Raw genomic sequence first — 16,387 nt, 5'->3', positions numbered from 1 at the left:
GCTGGGCTAGTGCTGTGTGTGCCAAGGAGCTTCCTGCAGTGTTGCCCATACAGGAGAGGGGAGGGGCAGTTTGAGTCACCCAGCTCTGCCCCTTCTGAAAATGGTAAGTGCTGTCTTAGCAGTGAGGGTGAGGTGGGAAGGAGCCTGAAGTAATCTCTTGGGTCACAGCTGCAGTAAGGCAATAAAGTTGCAGCTGGTTTCCCTAACTGGGAATCAAACTCAGGCCACAGTAGTGAAAGTGTTGGACTCTAGCCACTACACCATCAGGCACAGGAAAAACAAGCCTCTTTGCTCACCTACATTAGACTTTCACAGGCCATTTTCTGTCCACTTCAGGATCAGAGGGCGGGGCGGGAGGGGGTGCATTCTCTCTTGCCCAGAGGTGACAAGAACAGCCAAACAGAACATCAAAGCAACCACTCTGGGCCAGGCCAATTGTCCAGCTAGCCCAGGATCTAGTCTCATGACAGCAGCCAATTTCATTAAGTGATCCCTCCATTCCCAGCTCCTGGAATACACCAGCTAGGGACATCTGCCCTGTCCATCCTGGTTAAATGCCATTGATTGACCTTTCCTGCATTACATTTTCCAGTTCTGTTTTGGACCTTTTTGTAGATTTCACCTACGCAACATCCTCCAGCAAGGGGTTCCACTGGGTGCAAAAATGCTTCCTTTTTAACTCAGTTACTTACGAGTTTCATTCTGTCACCCTGGTTCTTAAGTAGGTGAAAAAATAATTTCTTATTTGCTTTCTGCACCCCTGTCATCATCACATAAACCCCTGACCCGTCGCCCCTTGCTTGTCCCTTTCCCAAGCTGAGAAGAAGAAGTTCCATGAACTCCTGGGAGCTGCTTTCCCAAGAAGAGGCATTTCCAGCAGAGCAGATGGCCAAGCCCAATCCCCCTACACAAAGCCCCAGTAAATACCAGTGGAGATTGGGAAAGCTCCCTCTTGGGCAGCACTACGGAATGGATCCGGCTGGCCATCGGGCTGACTAACGCCATCAACAGACGAGTCCCCGTGAGACTTCTCAGCCCAAGTGCAGAGACTGTGGAGTCTCCCGCTCCCAGCCCAGTGGCAGAGGGGCAGTGCCCTGAGAAGGCGGGTCCCGAGGCAGCAGAGACCTTTGAAGGGATCGGAGACGTAAGGTCAGAAGGAAGGAGAACAAGTCACCTCTTCTCAGGTGAGATTTGGTGGGAAACTACCAGATCCGGTGCAAGCCGAGCTCCAAGGGCTGGTTCCTGCCCTGGTGGCTCCTTGCAGGGCCTGGCTTGAGAAGTGCCAAGGAGCCGTGTGTGGCCAGGAGAAAGGGTGCGGAAGGAACGTGGATGCAGGAGCAGGGTGGGGTTTCTGGCCGGGATAGAGGGAGCAGGAACAAGGGAGGGTGTAAAAGGAAGCGGGGGGTGCTGGGTGGGAAGAAAGCCAGGGGAATGGGATGGCTGGGGTCTGGGCATGAGGCGGGACATTATGTGGCTTTGTGTCCCCTTGCAGCAAAGGTGACGGCCACACTACTCCGAAGGTGCACAGCCACAGTAGTGGCACTTCGAGGGTGGGCCCTGGACTGAGTGGCTGCAATGACCTAGTCCAACGTAAGGGACTGCTGAGATGTCTCAGCCCCAGCCCTACCTCCTCCCATCTCAGCCTAACCTGTTTAGCTGTTTCCCACATGCTTCTGAAAGCCAGCACCAGGGGGCAGGCTCTGACACTGCCTTGTGGGCACCCAGGGATCTTTTGCATGTTAGGCAAATGTGATAACCACTACACCACAGAAACACAGTTAGCTGTACTTAAACTTGGGCAAATATTCGGTTGCTAACCCTTTGGCCAACAGAGATTGCTGCAGGAAAAAGGAATTCTCTGTTGTCAATTTTGTGCCCTCAGGAAGGGCCAAACTGAAGGAGGCCGGGCCCCCACCTGGGGACTCCAACCTAAACCCTGAGACCAAGGGGTTTATAAGCCAGATAATCAAAGTTTGCTGCGTTTCTCCCTTCCACAGCCCTGCAGAATCTCAAAAGCAACTCTGCAGTCCCAGTCCCAGTCCCAGCGGCTGGGGGGAGATTTGCATGTTAGAGCCTCTGCCCACTGAGAGGGGAAACAGCTGCCTGGCAGAACCAAGTCTTGGGATTCTTCTGTGTCCAGATGTGCTAAGCAGCTGGCAGCCAAGCTCCCAAGTGCTGGTCTGTGTCTGCCCTCCACAAGCCAGAAAATCCCCTCTGCTGGGTGTTACAGGCTGGACTTTGCCTGCCTGACTTTTACCCAGGGAACTGCTCCCTGTGAGGCAAACAGGACACCCCCTGCACTGCAGAAACCAGCCTGTTGCCTTATGGAAGAGGGAAGGAGCCCCTGGAAGCACTTAGCCCCTGGCTGGCTCTGCTTGTGGAAAGAAGAAGTAGCAAACATCTCTTATTGGAGAATGTGGGTATTGAGCCCACTACCTCTCGCATGCAAAGCAAGTGCTCTACCACTTGAGCTAACTCCCCTGCCTAGAAAGAGTTTGCCTGCCCCACCCATCTTGTTCCAGAGCCCACAACGTCCCTTTTGATAAACCCTCATCTAAAACTCGGCAAATATCCAGAGAAGTTGTGGTTCCCTTTACAAGACTCTGCACAGCTCAGATCCAATCAGCCGGTCTTCCCTACAGCCCGGAACATCGACCGCGGCAGCGTCGCTCTTACGCCCAGTATAGACACGGCCTTAGAGTGTCACAAACCAGCCCCAGACACATTCCTGGCTAGGACCAGTCACAGTCTGGGCTCAGTGAGGGTCCGTCCTGCCTGAGACATGTGTGACACAAAAGCCTCCTGTTCCCTGCCCAGTTCCCAACTCTGGCTGCAGACCCAGCGATATTTGGTGCCTTGGCTGCTGTCCCTGCAGGCAGGGAGCTGTCCCGCACCTGCAGTTCATCCCCCTCCTGGAGAGGGAGCAGCTCTGTGAGGGTGAGAAGCCGGGGCATTTCCCTGCATGTGGAAAAACCATCACTGCCGGCCCGGGCTGGGCCAGTGCGCTGGAATCCCTCCTGTCTGGAGCCCTCAATATCGGTGCCCAGGACAAAACTTGCTCTGCTCCTGGAACAGGAACAGTCACTAGCAGTGAGGCTCCTCCCTGGCAGCACCGTGTCAGATGGTTTCTTCTCGGCTTGGTGGCTCCTGAATGCTGGGAGCAGCTGCCTGGCCCGAGGGGCTGCAGTTCCCTGGAGAGAGAGGCAGGGGCCGGTGGCTGCAGGAAAACCCTTCTGCTGTGTCTGTGGCTGAGCGGCACAAAGGAAGATACAAGATCCCTGGGGGGGTCTTTGCCAGATGAATGTGCCTGAGGAAAGTCGCTGGAAGCGCAGCAGACACACAAAAGGGGCACCAGGGACAGTTTGAGTCACACACTCGGCAGGGGGCACAGCTCAGCTAGGGACCTTATCCACTCACAGAGCTTCCCAGCTTCTCCACCCCCCCAAACCCTACCAGGCAAACTGCCCCATGGCCCTCGCCTGCACCATGCTCAGGGCCTGGGGATTTTCTGTCACTTTGCCAGACCAAATAACTAGCCCCCTCCCCCCACTGCTCTGGAGTCTCTGCCTCTCATGGGCCTTCTCATCCTCAGGCTCCGCTTTGTCTCCAGACAGACCCTGCTCTGCCACAGCCGCCTCCCTCTGTCTGTTACTCCTGGGCCTTCCAGAGCCAAAAAAGCCCCTTCATTCTGACTGTGAATACCTGGGCTTTTAGCAAACACACCTGCATTTGCTAGGGAGGGGTCTGAACAATTTTTGTAGAGAGAGAGCCACCATGGATCATCCTGGCCAACTGTCTCAGAGAGCCAAGGAAGGCAAATTATTTGTTGAAGAAAGGAAACTGCCACCCCAGATGGGACTTGAACCCACAATCCCTAATTTAGGCAGCCAGTGGCTTGTTCATTAGGCCACGGGGAGAACACAGAAAATAATGCCAGAGACAGAAATTCACCCTTCTAAATGTCCCTTCTTCAACTTTTAGCTCCTTATTAAGCCCCTTTGAAGAAGCCAGATACACAGGAAGGGCTGATCACACCCCTCTGAAAATCAGCTTTCCATGGGTATCAGTAGCTGGCTCCGAGTCATGACTTCCCCAGGCTGGCACTAAGGGGCATTCTCAGCTGATGTCACCCCCCTTTGTCACGTGGGAGTTGAGCTCATCCCAGGTACAGGCTGGTCAGCAGCACCTGCGCGTACCTGGGCACCCAAGGGAGCAGAAATAAGGTCCTGATTTTAAGAAGAATAAGGAAAAAGGGATCTTCCGGAAAAGGTTTATTTTCCGAAAGATCCCTGGGGGGGGGGGGTCTGTCTAGACTGGTGCTTTTTTCTGGCAAAGCCATATTCATGCAAATGCTGTTGGGAAAATTTAAATCCCCACGGCATTTGCAATTCTGAAGTGTCTCATTAGCATCCCTTTTCTGGAAAAGGGTGCCAATGTAGACACAGCCATTGGGTTTTGAAATTTGCATAGGTTTTTCCAGAAGGACAGTGCAGTGTAGGCATAGCCTGAGTGTTGCTCAGCACTCGTAGGAGACAGGGAGGGACAAAACTGTCTAAAGGCACCTGCTGCCTTTCAGAACAACCCCCAGCCCCAACCCCAAGTCCTAGCCCTTCCCTCCACCCTTACTGGTGTCTGCTGGGAATTGCCTGGATGCCAGCCCACCCCAGTGTCAGCCTAAGGATTGACTGGTCTGTAAAAGCTGCATCCTGGAAATGAGGAAGCAGCTAAAGTGACTCTGATAAGACTTGAGCCCTCAACCTTTGAGCATCTAGCTGGGCTCACATTAACCAATGCAGCTTAGAAGTCCAACATGCTTTCCATTGCACCACAGAGCCTGATGGGCTACTGAGTTTGATATCTCCATTCTCTACTTTGCAGCATGGCAATTGCTGGGGGGGGGGGGGGGTCTGTCCCTTTTGGGAGAGGAGGTAGGAAGAGGGAGGGGGCCACTGAAATTAAAGGATAAGAGCTGAGATGCAGATGGAGACATTGAACCCACTGCCTCTTATATACTAAGCAAGTGCTCTACCACTCCAGCTAATTCCCCTGCCTGTGACAACCCCTGCTTCCTCACCCACCTTGTTCCAGAGCCCACAACATCCCTGCGGCTGCCCAAGGCTCCTTTCTGAAAGGGCCACTTGTGAGACTGACACCCGTGGGCTGGCTAGCTCGGAGGTTTAGGGGATGTGGTGCTCATATCACACAGACACGTCGTAAGAGCAAGCCCCTTATTTCAAACCATAACGGGCTTGCTATTCTGACGTCCCTGCATGGCAGGAGGAGGGAGGGACGTTTTGGAATATTTATTTGGAACTAGGTGCTGTGTAGCCAGCCCCAAATTACAAAATAAGCTATTTCAAAATAGGCGCATTGATTATTTTGAACTATGGGATGCACCCCTAGTGAGTTAGAGCTGAACTCTGCCCCCAGCTCCCTGCTCCACCCAACCACGTACTGACTCCCTCGCTGCCATGGGGCTGTTTGCATTGGCCTCTTCTCTCTGTCGCCAGGCTTCAGCCAGGACTGAGGCTCAGGCAGGAGAATGTGACCCGGCGCTCTGCACCTGGGCCCTGCATTTCTCATCCCTTCAGAGACACTTGCTAGTGGAGGAATAAATCACATTCACATGAGTGTAGATTATGAAACTTTGTAGTTGTTGTTGCCTTGGAAACTTCCCACAGACCTTCCCCTGGGGTCCCGGGCAGCCGCTCACATTGCACAGCTCACTTCGAGGTGAGGGTGCTGTGTAGACGTGCCTGTCCTGTTGAGGGCCAGCCTGCTGGGGGGAGGTTCTGGCCACTTACTTTCCTTGTCTCCCTCAGACTGTGTCTACACTGCAGGGCTACATCTACGCTGCCAGCTTTTTGCGCAAGAGCAACTGTTCTTGTGTAAAAACTTGCAGAGCATCTACACTGCAGGTAAGTGTTCTTGTGCAAGTAACTTTATAGTGCAGCATCAGATAACAGGGCTTCTTGCACAGAAGTTATTGCTCTCGCCACGAGGAATAAGCCCTCTTGTGCAAGAATTCATCCACAAGGAGTCAGTGTGGACGGGCAACAGGGGTTTCTTGCTCAAGGAAGCCCTATATCTAAAATGCCCGTCAGAGCTTTCCTGCGCAGGAGAGCGTCCACACTGCCACGGGCACGCTTGCAGAAAAGCACTTCTCTTGTGCAACAGCACATGGCAGTGTGGACACACTGTTGGGCAAGACCTTTTGCACAAAACAGTTCTTGAGCAAGAAGTTTGCAGGGTAGATGTAGCCAGGGGGTGTTTGGGTTTGTTATCAGCACAGAGCTTTGTACAACAGCCCAGGGAACATTGTGAAAAGCCAAAAACTTCCCGCCCTGGGTGTCCTTGGCCAGTCAGCAAGTGGCAGAAAGGTTCCCTGAAGTGCTGACTTCAGGTGATTTGAAACAAACCCCCCCCCTTCTCTCTTGCCTCTACCAGAGGTTTAGTGGCAGCCCTGCCTGCCCCAGCCCCCTCCCACTGCAGCCAGGGGAAATCTTGGCAGAGACACTCCCAGATGGGACCCTCAATCCCTTCTGCCCTCAAGGGGAAACCTCACAAAGGAGATTCCAAGCAGCCAGGCCATGGGGGTCTCTGAGATTGCCCCTGTCCCACCTGGTTGTTGCCAGGGGTCTTCTATGAGGTCACTGCCTGGCAACCAATGAGCTGAAGTGCTGCAAAAGTTCTGTGTGATGTCACTGCTGCCTTGCAGGCTCATGTCCTGCCCCCGGCCAGCCCCTGGCATGTGTGAGCTGCTCCCCTTCTGCCCCCAACACTCAGGGCTGGTTCTGGGGCTCAAGCAGGGAATATCAGGGGCTGCTCAGGGGGCCACATTGCTAAGAATAAGGGAGCTTTTGGAAAAGGTTTTATTTTCCAAAAGATCCCCGTCTAGACTGGCGCTTTTTGCCGGCAAAGCCCCGAGCTGGAAAAAAGCAGCAGCCATGTTCATGCAAATGAAGCGGGGGAGATTTAAATCCCCGCTTCATTTGCAATTGCGCTGTGTCTAATCTGCATCCCTTTTCCGCAAAAGGCCCTTCAGCAGCAGCACACGGCTGCCATCCAGCAGGCCCTTCCGGGGGCTTGTGCATCTGAGAGGCCCTGAGGGAGAGTTCCAGACAAGGACACCTGTGAGACTCTCCCCTGGGTGCCCCCACAAGGGGCCTCTGTATTTCCCCTGTGCCTCCCCCACCACCACCGCACACACCCTTCCCCTGCCCGCCCTTCCCACTTTCAGCTCCTGCCTCCCCTGCTGAAGACACGTGAGAAGAAGTGGTTTGTTTTTTTGTGGACCTGCCCCGACCGCACCCCTAGAGACTCTGGAACAAAGACACATGAGAAGAACCCAACTTTCTTCCTTTTGCTGTGACATGGATGGATCTAGCTCAGGTTTCACTCAGGGGGTCTGTCTGCATGTGAAGTACCTGTGACAGCCCCTGTGCTCCTCTGCCCCTCATCAGCAATGCCACCTACTTGGGGGAGCATGTACCCCGAGACTTGTAGCAACGACAACCTAGACAAGCCAGTACCAGTCAGGCTCCCTTGGATAGCTCAGGTGGCAGAGCAGAGGATTGTAATGTGTGTGTTTGGCAAGTGATCCTTAGGTTGCTGGTTCAACTCTTGCTCAAAGGAGCGATTATTTTTCCTCCGGCCTGGCCTTAGCAGAAGGTAACCAAGGTGGTTGCTTTGGGTCCATGTCTTCAGAGTCTTCCACTGCAATTGACAGAAAGATTGTGGGGAGGAGCTGCCAATCACATTTCTTGGGCTGCGCAGGTTATATCCACAAACACAAAAGTTCTTTTGGAACAATGGCCGTTATTCTAAAATAACAATGCAAGAGTCTACCCAGCAATTCCGTTATTTTGAAATAATTCTGAAGTAACAGACGGTTTATTCCGACTTCTGCAAACCTCATTCTACGAAGAATAACACGTAATACAAATTAGCTATTTCAAAATAAGGTGTCTGTAGATGCGCCACTGCTGCTAGTTTGAACTAGCCCCTCCCCGGGGCCATTCTAAGTTATTCTTCCTGGGGCTCTAAATCGAGATAGCTCATCTACACTGGGGAGCCTGCCTCAGACTATTCTGAGGTTTCCCTGCAGTGTAGACATGCTAGTTCGAAATAAGCTATTTTGGAATCACTATTAGAGACCAGCTTATTCCAAACTAAATGTGCCGTGTAGTCGTAGCCAGAGGGAAGAAGCAGCAGGAGGAAAGCCAGGAGTGCAGAGGCCAGTCTGAAAGCTCAGTATTCGATATAGCTACACACAGTCACCTGTTTAGGTCCCATGGTGTAAGGGGCAGGACTTTGAGTCTTGCAATCTGAGTTCAAACCTCAGTGGGATTTGCTGCGTTGGGGATTATTGTTGTGAGGTTTTTCACACTTCCTGGCTATGCTGCAGGCTTCTTGCACAAGAATGGCAGTTCTTGTGCAAAAACTAGCACAGTGTCTACCCTGCATGTGCATTCTTGTGCAAGAAAATGTACAGTAAACCATTAGAAAAGAGGGCTTCTTGTGCAAGAGTTATTCCTCTCCCCATTACGAATAAGCCCTCTTGCACAAGAAGGCAGTGTGCACAGGCAAGAGGGCTTATTAGAGCTTTCTTGCACAGGAGAGCATCTATGCTGCTGTAGATGCTCCTTATGAGGAGATAAACCACCTCATAGAGCTGGAAGGGACTTTGAGAGGTCAGATAGTCCAGCCCCCTACCCTCATAGCAAGGACAAGAACCAGCCCTGACAGATTTGCCCCAGATCTCTAAATGGCCCCCTCAAGGATTGAATTCAGAATCCTGGGTTTAGCAAGTTAATACTCAAACCACTCAGCTCTCCCTCTCTGTTGTGCCAAAGCACATGGATGTGTGGATATGCTCTTGCACAAGAACTCTTGCACAAAATAGTTCTTGGGCAAGAAGCCTGCAGTGTAGATGGAGCCTAAAGTTTTTCATATTTTTTGTTTTAAAAATATTTCAAACAGTTGTTCAATGTGCCCCAAGCCTGGAATTGTGCTGCAGCCACCTCCCTCGCTACGGTCGCTGGCTCCATGTGCACTGGCCTTCTGTCTGGGTGCTGGCAGGGGAGTGAGAGGTGGCAGGTACCGATGGGTAACAGGTGCCAAGGTGCATACAGAGAAGCCAGCGCCTGCATCTCTGCAAGTGACCTCACTGTGCACACCTCAGCTTTTAACAAACACTCTCCTCCTGTCTGAGCCTAACACCAGTGTTACTGTCTGCTCCTGAGGGGTCCTGTCTGGGGGAAAATGGCAATTCCAGGGGACCCTCACAGCTAACATGGTAAAGAAGAAGACAAAGAGACTCAACTAGGAAACATCACAAGTGTCATCCCAGATGAGACTTGAACCCACAATCCCTGGCTTCAGAAGCCAACACCTTGTCCGTTAGGCCACTGGGGCACATGAGCAATGATATGGAAACCGAAATTCCCTTTCTTTCTGGCTGGCCAGGGATACCCAGGGCTGGAAGGTTTTGGCTTTTCACAATGTTCCCTGGGCTGTTGTATAAAGCTCAGTGCTGGTAACAAACCCAAACACCCCTGGCTACATCTACCCTGCAGGCTTTTTGTGCAAGAACTGTTAGGTGCAACAGCATGTCCACACTGCCATGTGGTTTTGCTCAAGAACATCCATGGCAGTGTGAACGCTCTCTCATGCAAGAAACCCCTGTTGCCCATCCATATTGACTTCTTGTGCAACAGCTCTTGCACAAGAGGGCTTATTCCTCATGGGGAGAGGAATAATTCTTGCGCAAGAAGCCCTCCTTTCCTACATTTTGCCATAAATTTACTTGCAACAAGAATGCGCGTGCATTATAGATACTCCTCAAGTTTTGTATAAGAAGCCTGCAGTGTAGACGTAGCCCCTGGGTGCCCAGAGATGGGCTGGCTAGTCACAGTCTGGCTCGGCGTGCTTTCTGCAATGGGAAGATGTCCATGGGGCAGGCGTATGACAGCGGCACACGGCTCTGGTGGGCTGGGGAGGGAGGCCCAGCATCCAAAGGAGCATTTCCAAGAGAAGCTTTTACTGACAGTGTCTGTCTCTGGTCTGATTTTACCATGTGTTGAGACACTGGCACCCACAGCAGCATGGACGGGGTGGCTGGAGGGAGTGGCTGGCGGGAGGCTAGTAGGAGCAGTGGCAAGTGGCCAAAGGAGTGGGTGAGATGCCTCCTATCCCCACCCCCCCAAGAGTGGGAGGTGAGCTCTGAAAACCACCTGTGAGCTCTTAACTGCCCTGAGCAAGGGCAGCAACTGTGAGTGGGGTATGAAGATAGTCTGGGCATGTGAATGGGACACTTACATGGCTGGACTTGCATTGCTGGCAAAGGACACTGCTCAATCCCCTTGAGCAGGGACTTACTTGTGGGTTGGTTCTGAACCCTGCTTGTGCCCAGGCCTGACATAACCTGCCCCACAGAATTCACACAGCAAACCGAGCTCTCAGAGCACAGGGGGAGTTTGGGGGCTCGTTGCTGGGCCGTGGGGTGAAGCATCAAACCAGCCCCCTCGTGTGGGCCTGTGAGTGTTGCTGAATCTGGGAACGGCAAACAAAAGGTCTGGGGGCCACACAGAGACCCCGCTGGGCTGAGCAGGAAGTGGCTGGCACTTTGCTTTGTCTTTGCCTGTGGGCTTGTCTGTCTGCAGCCTGGAAACCTCCTGGCTCCTCAGACCACTGGTCCGGATGGAGCGTTACAGAAGTTGGAATAATGGAATTGCTGTGTAGATGCTCCCATTGTTATTGCAGTATAATGGCCGTTATTCCCAAGGAACGCTGCTGTGTAGATGCATCCTAAGAAAAATGCTTCTACAATGGCAGGGGAAGACAGGGAAATGAGGTCACTTCTCTAGCTATCAAGAAGCAGACATGTCAGGAGTGGGATTTGAACCCACAACTCTATTCAGAAACCAGAACACCCAACTGAAGGAAAGGCAGGCTCTTGAGTCTGGCACCTTAGACCACTCGGCCTTTCTGACACCCATGTGAGGATCTTTGAGTGCAGTTTTCGTACATGTGTGAGATGCTCAGGGAGGCCAAGGGGGCCCCTCTCTTTCCCCACCTAACAACAGCTCTACAGCCCAGCTGGGTTTATCCCCACTCATCCTAGCGAGGTGTTGTGCAGGGAGCTGACAAGAAGCGGAAGAGGGGAAACCGCTGGCTGGCAGAACTGAGGTTGGGATTCTCCTGTGCCAGGGAGTCTGTGTCAATGCCCCTGGGGATCCTAAGCAGGCGGCTCCTGGGCTTGTTGGCTCTGTACCAGGGGTGTCTCCTCTGCAGGGTGATGCTTGTTCCCGGGCTAACGCTTATCCCTGGGACACACTTTGTGCAGGGACCGTTGCTGGTCTTTGTGCCACATTATGTGTCTGGGACGTGGGAGTGAGGAACCTGCCCAAAACAGACACGTATCCACACACCACCCCCTGGTTCTGCGTCCCTGGCCCCCGGCCCTCCTCCGTCAGCCCCACACACTGCACTGAGCCTCCCAGCCTGCACCCCCACACGTAGCTTTCTTACAGATGCTGTTTTATCACAACCCTCTCACGCCAGCCTCGGCCCCCCAGGGGGTAGGTTGTGCTGCCCCATCCCCCAAAGGAGCCCTCATGTGCCCATGGGCAGAGACCCCACCGGGGGATTGGCCCTGGTTGTCAGGCAGCTTGTGATGCTGGCCACAGAGCACGCACCATGGGACCTGCAGGGAGGCTGCTCTCAGGGCACCTGGGACTCTGGGCTGGCAGCCGACACCCTGCGCTCCTGGCTTCCCTGCAGCTCTGGGGTCCAGCTCAGGGGTGGGAACCATTTCTTAGCTGGGCGGACGCAGACCCACCGAGAAATCAGCTGGGGGCTGAACACAGGAGAGAAGTGGAAAAATAAAACCAAACCCTCATTGACTTGGCTCAGCCAACCCAGGCGCTGGCCCGGCTCTACCCTCCCTCCTACCCCAGCAATGGCCACGTTGCAAAGCGGAGAGAGGAGATGTGGGAGGGGGCTACGCACAGGGCTCTGTGGTGCAATGGAAAGTCTGTTGCATGTCTAAGCTGTGGTGCGCAGTGTGAGCCCGGTCAGTTGTTCAAAGCTTGTGGGCTCAAATCTTTGAGCTGCTCTCTGAGTCCCAGGGCAGCTTTTACAGAACAGGCCATCCTTTGAATGAGGACAAGGGAAAAGACACAGGGCTGCCTCCAAGAGCTACAAGTCTCTTAGCAGCACCAAGGTGGTTTGCACCAGACACAAGGCCGGGTTCTCTGGTTCTAGGACCATTTGTTGGTATTTAACCTGTCACAGCTCCAGACTAACAGGGCCCCTCTGAAGGGAGCGACTGTGTGGCCCCCGGACCTTTTGTTTGCTGTTGCCGAGGCACAAGGCCCAGAGTCAGCAACACTCACAGGCCCCACAGGAGGGGGCTGGTTTGATGCTTCACCCAACGGCCCAGCAACGAGCCCCCAAACTCCCCCTGTGCTCTGGGAGCCAGGTTTGCCGTGTGAATTCTGTGGGGCAGGTGAGGTCAGGCCTGGGCACTGGGATTAGTTACCAGTTTCCTTGACCCTGGGATATTGTTGCACTTACAGCTGTGGTGGCTGAGTGGTTAAGGTGTTGGACTAGAAATCCACTAGGGTTTCCCTGCACAGATTCAAATCCTGTTCACAGTGAAACCTGGCTTTTGCCAACACCTGCTGCTAGGGCAACAAGCTACCCAACCCCTGGCACAGCATAGAACCCTCCCGTCCCATCTACAGGGACACCTGGGCTACGTCTACACTGGCGGATTATTGCACAAGAACAGCTGTTCTTCCGGAAAGCGTCCGCACCGCCCGCCTGCTCTTGCACAAGAAGATTTACAGTACGGTGTGGTAATAGAGGACTTGCATAAGAACTACGCTCATTTTTAACAGGTGTAAGCCCTCTTGCACAGGAGCTCTTGCACAAGAGGGCAGTGTGGATGCTCGGCAGGAATTTCTTGCACAAGGAAGCCTGATGGCTAAAATGGCCACCAGAGCTTTCTTGTTGAAGAGAGTGTCCATGCTGCCACGGATGCTCTTGCACAAAAGAACATCTCGCTCATGGCAGTGTGGACATTTTCTTGCGTGAAGAAGCTGCCAGTGTAGACATAGCCCTGAAGAAGGCAAAGGAGCCTACAAAAATCAGGTGGAAACACAGATAACAGAGCCCTTCCTAACTGATAAGGCAACTACTTGGGCTTTCAGCAGAGCCAACTCCCCATGGAGACAGCCAGGGGGGTAAGGGGCTCCAGTGGCCCCTCCCTGCTTGTTCTCCCCAAAAGCCAGCCCTGGTTGGGTAGTTGAAAAGGGCACTGTGGTTTAGCTGGCTAAAGTGCCTGTCTTGTAAGCAGGTGATCCTGGCTTCAAATCCCAGTGGTGCCTTGCTGTAGCCTTTGCTCATGTTTCCTGCGTCCTTCTGGGACACAGAAGAGGCCTCCTCTGGCCACCCATGGAATTGCTGGTTCAGGAAAAGGCTGATTGGGGAGGAGTGTTGGGAAAAAGGAAACCGCAAGCCTGGAGCAGGTGCAGAGGCTCCTGTGACTAGTGCTGGCAAGGCAGGGCTTTTGCTCCAATTGCTGGGACAGGAGAGCCAGCAACACATGCCCTTGTGATTCCCAGAGGGGGTCAGCGCCCAGAGATCCTGTGAGTGCAACCTCTGCAGCCATGGAGAGTTAGGGTATGTGGGCATCAGGTGCTTCTCACTTGTGGTTCCCTCCTGCAAGGGATGTGAATGTATCCCAACACTCCTCAGCTGATGTCACTGCTCTCTGTCACATGGGAGTTGGGCTCATCCCAGGTACACACATCAACAGCAGCTGTGCTTACCTGGGCACCCCGAGGGGCAGCAGTAAGAGCAGATGCTGTGTTTATGCCCAGCTTTGAACCAGGGATCTTTTGTGTGTTAAGTAAACATGATAACCACTACGCCACAGAAACACACTTTGGGGCTGGTGGAACTTGTCTGACTGTTCTGTTCCTGGCTCTTTCTAACACCCTGCTCTGCAGGGGAGGGGAATGCACCTTGTGAACACTCCACCTCTTGTTCTCAGGGAAGCCACTAACCCGAGCTGCCAGCTCCTCATTTCCTCACCAGCCCCTTGAGATTTGTAGCTCAAAGCTGGAGCTGCTGTGGCAGGAGGTGAAGCTACAGAAGCTGATGGGGGACAATCAGCAGGCGGAGGGTTATTTTTTCTCCTCCCTGGCTGATGTGGCTAGAACTGAGAAGAAAATCCTCTTCCCTTCTCCTCAGAAGATGGAAATTGCAGTTGGTTCTCTCTCTGCATCTACTAAAGCTGGAGCCCAGGACTAGACTTTTTCTTTCTAAAACCCCGGTGAAAGCTGAAAGTGAATTGCTTGTAGGTTGAGAATGTGAGTTAAAGAAAGACATTGCCCAGCATAGGGCTTGAACCCATGACCCAGAAATTAAGAATCTCATGTTCTACCAACTGAGCTAGCCAGGTTTTGTGCAATAAGTGTTCTCACACACCATCACATGGTAGCAGAAGCCAAGTGTTCTCCACTGCCTGACTCAAGGCTCTTTCTTGCACCTAATGGGGGGGTTCTGCTCTGTGGGGAAGGTTGAACTCAAATCCCCTCCTGACACACCCACTTCTTTCCCCACAAGGAACGGCTCCATTTCCATCTCTCCAGTGGCAGGAGAAGGGGCTGGTTTCAGGATTTCTTTTAGTGCAGCAGCAAGGGGAGATGAAGGAAATTCAAACCCCTTTGCAAGCTTTGTGTCACAGGAGGGGTGTGAGCTGGGGAGCCTGCCCCCCAGAAGGGGCATTTGGGTGCACCCAGGGGCAGCAAGAATTCAGGCCCACAGGCGAGTGCATTGGGGATAACGTGTGAGCCCTTCCATGAGCATTTTCTCCTCCCACTGGGGAAGGCAGCTGGGCAGGACCCGCCTTCAGCCCACGTCCCTTTCAGCCCCAGGTGCAGGAGGTAACAGAGATTGGAGGTGGGGCTTTTCAGTGACCATGGAAGAAGAGGGAGGGGTCTCTGGATGTGCAGAACCCCTGGCTCTGCCTGTGAAAAGAAAGAACAAGGGCACAGCAGAAACTTCAATTCCACTTTGTGTTTCTTGACTCTTTCAATCTAAGGACTTTGAAGAAACATTCTGAACATCTACTCTAGTGGTGCAACTTGTCAGCACCCAGTATGTGTAAGATAGTACTCAGAAGAGATATGCTACAGTTGTGGGTTCAAACCTTCCCTGTAGCAATGGTTTTCTGTCCTACCTGGGTTGTCCCTGTGCAATGGTTTTTGAACCCTCTCTGTGCAACTTGGCCTCTGATCCTGCCCACCCAGCATTCACTCTGAAGAGGCCATAATATGTGAAGGGGGAAATTTCACTGATCCCTTCTCCTGCCTGTTCACTGGAAGAGGCCAGCCCAGCAGGGACTAAAAACCACTGCCCCAGGTGAGATTTGAACTCACAACCTCAGCATATCTCCTACAAGTACTGCGCACTGACCCATTGCGCCACTGGAGCAGCTCTGCCAAAGGCTGCTTCAAAGTCCTTAGATTGAAAAAGTCAAGAAGCACAAAGTGGACTTGAAAAAGTGGGGCAAGAAGATCAATTCTGAAGGACTTGCACAAACCAACACCTAGCCAGAGGGTCTCACTGAGATTTGAACTCAGCTTGCAAGAGTCAAAGTTTCGCTCTGTGCCTGAGGCTCTCAGCTAGTTGATACTCTGCTCCCCTTGCTTGTTCCAATCAACAGCTTCACTTCTCCAGACCTTGCCCCATCTGAATGTGGCCTCATGGGAACGATCTGGCTCCCTGTCCAGCAGAGGAAGGAGAAATGTTGCCATGTGTTACTGATGTTGGCACCGCACAGACACTGGCCCTGTATCCCCTGCCCCGAGCTCCTTGGGACAGGGAGAAGCTCCAGGAGATGGTTCCCCTGGGATCATGTCTCACATTGATCCAAAGGTTGCGGGGACCCAAACCCACCCTGCAGCCAGGAATGCCGGTTCCTAGAAGCTCCCCCCTGGAAAGGACTCAACTGAGGGGTCAGGAAGAAGCTGGGGAGAGATGAGGCCAGAGGTTTCTGGGTGGGAGAGAGCAGCTTCTCGGCTCTTGGGCTAAGTTCGAGTGCAGCAAACAGGGAAGTGGCGACTGGACGCTCTGCATGGCCATTCCTCCCCAGCTGGACGTGGTTCTTGTTCTTCTGCATAGCACAGCCCATGCAGACAAGAGACTTGCCAATGGGCATCCAGAGCTGGCTCCCTGGGCACAGAAGGCTACAGCTCAGTGGGCAGAGGCTCTAACATGCACATCTCCCCCAGCCGCTGGACTGCAGAGTTGCTTTTGAGGTTTTGCAAGGTTTGGGGAGGGCAAAATGCAGCAAACATTGATCATTTGGCTT

General features: G+C 53.1%; 2 non-coding genes across 2 annotated transcripts; one reads left to right on the top strand and one right to left on the bottom strand.

Moving 5' to 3' along the window:
- Positions 1 to 12,580: 12,580 nt before the first annotated feature.
- TRNAS-AGA (transfer RNA serine (anticodon AGA)) lies at positions 12,581 to 12,662 on the top strand. The gene has a single exon. It is a non-coding gene; the product is annotated as a tRNA-Ser (tRNA).
- A 2,765-nt stretch (positions 12,663 to 15,427) lies between these two features.
- On the bottom strand, positions 15,428 to 15,507 carry TRNAT-UGU (transfer RNA threonine (anticodon UGU)). The gene is given in 2 exon segments: positions 15,428 to 15,463; positions 15,470 to 15,507. It is a non-coding gene; the product is annotated as a tRNA-Thr (tRNA).
- Between the last annotated feature and the right edge of the window lie 880 nt (positions 15,508 to 16,387).

This window comes from Pelodiscus sinensis, chromosome 31 (assembly GCF_049634645.1).
Source record: "Pelodiscus sinensis isolate JC-2024 chromosome 31, ASM4963464v1, whole genome shotgun sequence".
Taxonomy (NCBI): domain Eukaryota; kingdom Metazoa; phylum Chordata; order Testudines; family Trionychidae; genus Pelodiscus; species Pelodiscus sinensis.
This window is presented reverse-complemented; position numbering and strand designations above follow the sequence as displayed.